Here is a 6341-nt window from a genome sequence, read left to right on the forward strand (position 1 = left end):
AATGAAGAAGTTATGACCAACCGAATATCCGCGACAAAGCCGGCACGGCGCCGAATGACGTAAAAAGTGAGTTTTTAGATAAACTACTTTTTAGCCTTAGTAATCTAAATAAAAGTCGTAGTATTCGTTAAATCGAGAAATTCGATAAAAAAGAACGTCAAAATCTGACTTCGTATGAGGAATTTATGATTTTTCGAAGTTTTAACTTAGCACTAGACAGCTAAAAACTCGAATTTTAGATCGAGCGATATTTGACCAATACATCCTAAACGAGAATCGAAGGTCTCGTCATTTCTAGTACAACGGTAAAAATTCTGACGAAAACGGATGTCGGATGAAGAAGTTATGAATTTTTAACGGATTTTTCTGTCTGGATCTGTTAAAAATAATAATATTAAAATTAAAGTCAAAATTATCCAACGAAGTCTAAACGAAAGTTGTAGAGTGTAATTTTAGCTACGCGTGCATATAAAGAATATAAAAAACGGAGCTCGTATGCGAAAGTTATGGATTTTAGAAGTTTGGGGCACATTTTCCGAGAAAATTCGCATGAATAGTACCAGCTACCGGAGACCCTCGTCGCAACCACGTCACCTCGCACGAAGCAGGTGCATCACTGGATTCGTGGCCTCACCTCACAGCGCCACGTGTATGAGCCGGAGACGTGTCCGCCTTGCGTGTCCCTCGCAGCTGCTGCCACCAAGCTGCTTCGCATCCGCTTCCGTCCGAGCCTCGCTGGAGCCCTGCGCAGCTGCCGCGTGTCTTCGCTGAGTCACCCTCCTCCGGATCGAGCCTTGCAGGCGCGACGTGGACGCCTCTCAGCCACAAATTCCAAACCCTCGCCCCTATAAATAAGAGGGTGCGAACCCTCCCGGCTAAAATTAGAATTTTGCCATTTTTCACCCCTAAATCCATATTTTCACTATTTTGACTTTTCCCGAAGCCCCGGTATCAATTTTATCACCCGAAACACATCCCGAGACCCCCGAGAAGCCCGAAAATTTTATCTTTTTGGTTTTGAAGCCCTACCTTCGCAGAGCCTGGTTTTCAATTAAGCTCCCGGTTTTCAACATAGAAAGTCATATTTAAAGCCGAAGTGCTGCCCAAATTACTATTTTAACATCCGGTTAACTTAAGGTGAGTTCAATATATAGGAACAATTGTATGTTATATGTTATATGTGCTATGTGCTTTTCAGTGTTATTATTCTGAGTTATTTTCCCGTGTGATTTTATTCGCTATGTTTATAGCAATTGTAATACCTTTGACCATGTGATCAGTGAAATCACTTAGATTCACATTGGTACTGGTACGTAGCGTCTAGCCATGTAGAGCATGTCTCTGTAAGAGAATGACTTCTATTCTATGGCATTGGAAAATGGTTAGACAGAACTATAAGCCTGAAATCTAACAAGATGATAATCAAAAATTGCATGTCTTCTATGCCATTTGGGCCAAAGTCTTATTGAGGTATATCAAGAATTGAAAATTATATCTTTGAATAAAGTCTTTGATTGATATGAAGGCTTGTCATGATCTCACATACATCTTGTTGTTCCTCTTTGCTTTTGCCACATTGAAGTATATACATGGCATAACGTTATATGGTATCTATTATTGAACTCACTGAGCGTCACCGCTTACTCTATCAATGTTTAACAATTGCAGGTGATAACTGATAAGTAACTAGTATGTTCACATATTATTGAAAGATTTAGAATAGTTTGTAATAGTACTTTTGTACTACAGTTTATGTTTGTATAAATTACAATATCCTGGGTAGTTATGTAATATATATAACACTTTGTAATAGACGGTTTGTATCCAATAGTTTGTAATTCCCTTATTAATGTAAAATATTGTTTTTTATGAATATGCAAATAACATGTTTTGGAGTAACGATATTGTGAAGTATGAAAGTTTAGGTCTTTCAAAAATACGAAAGTTGGGGTCTTTCAACAACACTATATAAGGAACCCATTCTCCACCAAAATCGGATATATACACATGAACAAGTGAGGGCTACGCCGATTTTGCAAGTGTAAGATTCTCTCAAAAGTTTTCTCCTTTGCATTTGGTATTGTGTGAAGCATTTGAGGCATCACACTTGGGGTGCTAGGCTCACAAGGTTTCAAGGATCACAAGCAACAACAAGGTAAGTTATTCTATCTTCCATTAAAGTTAAATATTGTTCCCCATGTATGCTAGATAGGAATATAACCTTGGAATTCAACTTTGCATGATAATTAGACAAACATAGATCCAAGGTTATTAGGATTGCATGTACACTTAGGAAGTGTTAGCATGCTCAAAACCCATCAGTGGTATCAGAGCCTATGCTTGCTTGTTGATTTTTTGTGCAAACTGTTGAAAAAAAATCGTTTTTCTGTTTTCTGCTTGTATGAACTCGCCGAGTCCATTGGGGGACTCGACGAGTCCATGAACAAATACAAGCTACTCGTCGAGTTTGTTCTTGCACTCGACGAGTAGAGGCTGCAGTTTTTAGAAATTCGATTTTAGTTGCTGGAAATGGACTAGAAACATTACCCTAAATTGTTTTGGTACTTGAAAACATGTTTTAGATGGTGTAATGTTTATGCTAATCCATTTACAATGACAATTTTCAAAATTACAAGTTTTAAGTGTAATTTTTGATTCTTGAAAGTGTTCATATTTATGTTCTTGTTGTTATGATGTTTAGATGATCATAAGAATTGTTTGTAACCTATGTGGTAGATTAATTCATGATCATTATGTGTTTTAATGGAGTCCATAACTTGTCCTAAAGTTATGGAAAACCAAAAGTCATTTTGTTAAAAGCCATTAAAGGAACACATGAGTTATAAAAAATGAAGAGTCTTCATTTTTAATACTCTGTTAACTCATAAGTTACAAGAAATGAAAAGTTTTGAAAGTTTACAAAACTTGCCCTCAAGTTTTGGAACAAGTAAAGTCTTAATTAAAACTTTAGTTCCAACCCTTAGAATTTTAAAAGTTAAAATTCAACCCTTATACATTATAATAATATATGTTAATAATATATATATATATATATATATATATATATATATATATATATATATATATATATATATATATATATATATATGTATGTATAAGATCAAGTCGTCTTACCGCTATTACGCCTCATTCATTGATTGGTGGGCGGTCGTTAGCCGAATGTGTAAGACATGGACTTATAAATTATCATTAAAAGTATGATGAATATTATAAAGTAACTAAATGTTTTATTAAATACTCAATCTTATTTACTTTAGGAAAAATGTGAATAAGGTGTTAATCCATGAAATTACACTTTACACTTTGTTTAAGTTGTTGGTTGAGCCTGTGTGGTTAACTGGCACACTAACTTGGACTTAAGAAGGTAGGTAAAGGGCGACTTAAGGTTTATCATAGTATCGGTGGAGCGTGTGTGGTTTACTGGTGTAAAGCCTGTGTTTCTAGGCTTCCCATTTTTAGCAATGTAATAGTCTAGGTTAACCTTTGTAACTAAATTTGAAATAATAAAAGTATATTATTTGTGAATTATGTGAATTATGTGTTTATTTTCTTGATTTTTATAATTTAATGAATTAAGAATAAAATAAGCATCAAAATTAAAGTGTGAGATAAGCCCGATATCTTTGCATAAAGTTGTAGTGGTTGAAACAAGGATTCCGGAGATATAAGGAATGCCAAAATCCGAGTTATAACGAAGAAGTTATGACCTGTCGAAGTTTCGAGATAGAACCGGCATGACGCCGAGTGACGTAAAATATGAATTTAAGATAGAGCGATATTTAGCCTTAGCGATCTAAACGAAAGTCATAGATTTCGTTAAACCGAGAGCGTGCATAAAAGGAACGCCCAAATCTGACCTCGTATGAGGAAGTTATGATTTTCTGAAGTTTAAACGTGGCAGTATGCAGCCCGAATACTCGATTTGAGATCAAGCGGTTTTTAGCCGAAACAATCTAAATGAGAATCGAATATCTCATTGTTAGTAGCAAAACGATGAAAAGTTAGGCGAGAACGGACGTCAGACAAAGAAGTTATGAATTTATAACGAAGTTTTTCTGTCCCGGCCTTCTAAAAATAAATGATAAAAATAAAAGTCTAAATTAGCCGACAGAGTCTAAATGAAAGTTGTAGAGTATGGTCTGACCTTCGCGTGGATATAAAAAACGTCGAAAACAGATCTCGTATGCGAAAGTTATACAATTTAGAAGTTCGACAAGTCAATTACGCCCCGCGTACTCAGTGACGCACGCAGTGACGTCAAAGTACGCCCCGCGTAACCCGAGTACGCCCCGCGTACTGAGTACGCCCTGCGTAATTTGAGATTACGCCCCGCGTAATCCCAGACCCAGCAGCCTATAAATAGAACTCGAATTTAGCCATTTTCTCTTGTTCAAACTCTTCCCTCTCTTTAAGTTTTGCCTCGATTTGCGTGCCAATCATATCCCGAAGCCCCGGTATCATTCCCAAGCCCCGAAGCAAGATCCGAAGCCCCGAGGATCCCGAAGAGCGTTATTCCCGAGCCGAAACGCTGCCCGCGAGGAGCCCGGTTTTGTGAAGATCTTCCAGATCTACGGAGAAACACCTCTTCTGCAAGCCGTAGTGCTGCCCGATCATCTTCTAATCAAGTGAGTGTGTAGTTATTTTCATTCCAACGCAATATTATGAAGTATTTCATATAAAATACGTGTTAGGTGTATATATTTGGTTGTTATACGTGTGAGTGTATATTCACTCTCTTCTATCTTATAGATCTGATGTATTCTCTATGAAATACGTGTTATGTGTGTATGCCTCATCTGTTATGTGGAATATGTATTTCTTAAAGCATGTTATACAGGTTTTTAAACAATGTATAAAAGTGTATATTTTTATCTACTAATATGTTGGGTAGAACATGGGTAGGTAATTGGTGTGTAATAAACAGATGAGAGGCCTCGGTGTTATTGGTGTTATTCTAGTCATTCAACAGAGTATGGATGACGACCACGGACTATTCTAGACTGTCCTGTGGAACACCAGCAGGCTCATTACCTGTAGGTGTTGTGAACGACGTGTTCACCGGTGTACTCTATCCCCCACATGGTTGCCTTTAGGACACTTAATGTTGAGGAAGCCCCTCTGCAGTAATGTCCGTCCCGATGAAAAATCCTGAAATAGGTTCCTTATAATAGACGTTATTTTTAGGAACGTAAGGTGAGGATAACGGGAATGGGTAATCGGGTTTATTGTTGATTGTTGTAATTAAATATAACTAATGTGGGTTTGAAAACCCTATATGCTCACCAGGCTCCCAAGCCTGACCCACTCAGTTGATTTATTTTACAGGAAGCGGCGCAAGAGCTTAAGATGGGCGAACATCAAGTTGTTTTGTTTACAAGTCTGTATATGTATATATTTGTTGAATGACTTGTAATGCTATCGTTTATGCTTTATGATCTGTATCGGAACATGACATCCCGACTTTTGATTATGAAATGAAATCATATTTCTTTATGAAATGTTTTGATAAATATCTATTTTATCATGTTTTGTTTTTGGGAACAAATTCCGCATCTCTTTTAAAATTAAAAGGATTTACTCTGAAAATTATTTTAAAAAGCATAAATGAAATCGGTCTTTTCTGGCCGAGATTTTGGGGATGTCACAGTTGGTATCAGAGCATTAGTTTAAGTGAATTAGGAATTTGTAGGATTTCTAAACTTAAACTTAGGATGCTAAGTGGAGATTGCGAGGTGTGTGTATGTTGGATTTTAGACACAAGCACTAGTTTATTTTAGGAATGTTGCCTAAAATGCTTTTATGTGCTAAATGTTATATGTTGCCATATATGATATTATTTGTTCGGATCTACAGTTTATTGCCAACCGGATCTGAAGGTTTATGTGTTTAGGATTCTAAGCGTATATGTACGATATTAGAACTAGCATGTAATCGTTTGGAGTAATAAGGTGAAATTATTTGGTGTATAGATCAAAATGGTGAGAACAAGAAGCGGAGTTGGAAATGCTAATGAAAACAGGAATCAACCGCCTGTAATCGAGCAAGTACCTGTCGTAGCTGCTGCACCTGAGCCGATAACAATGGCTGGTGTACAAATGATGATTCAAATGATGTTGGATCGTCAGATGGAAGAAACAAGACGCCTGCTTAGGCAGAATCGTGAAGAACCGTCAATTCAAGCGGAAGAGCCCGAGGAGAATGGAGGGCAATCTGAAGGAGAAAACTTTAGTGGGATCATTGGTCAAGACGAACAACCAGTGGTTAGACGCAATAACCAGTATGGAGGAAATGATGGTAGTGGGTGCAAGTATAAGGATTTC

Source organism: Lactuca saligna, chromosome 4, assembly GCF_052625555.1.
Source record: "Lactuca saligna cultivar CGN05327 chromosome 4, ASM5262555v1, whole genome shotgun sequence".
Lineage (NCBI taxonomy): Eukaryota > Viridiplantae > Streptophyta > Magnoliopsida > Asterales > Asteraceae > Lactuca > Lactuca saligna.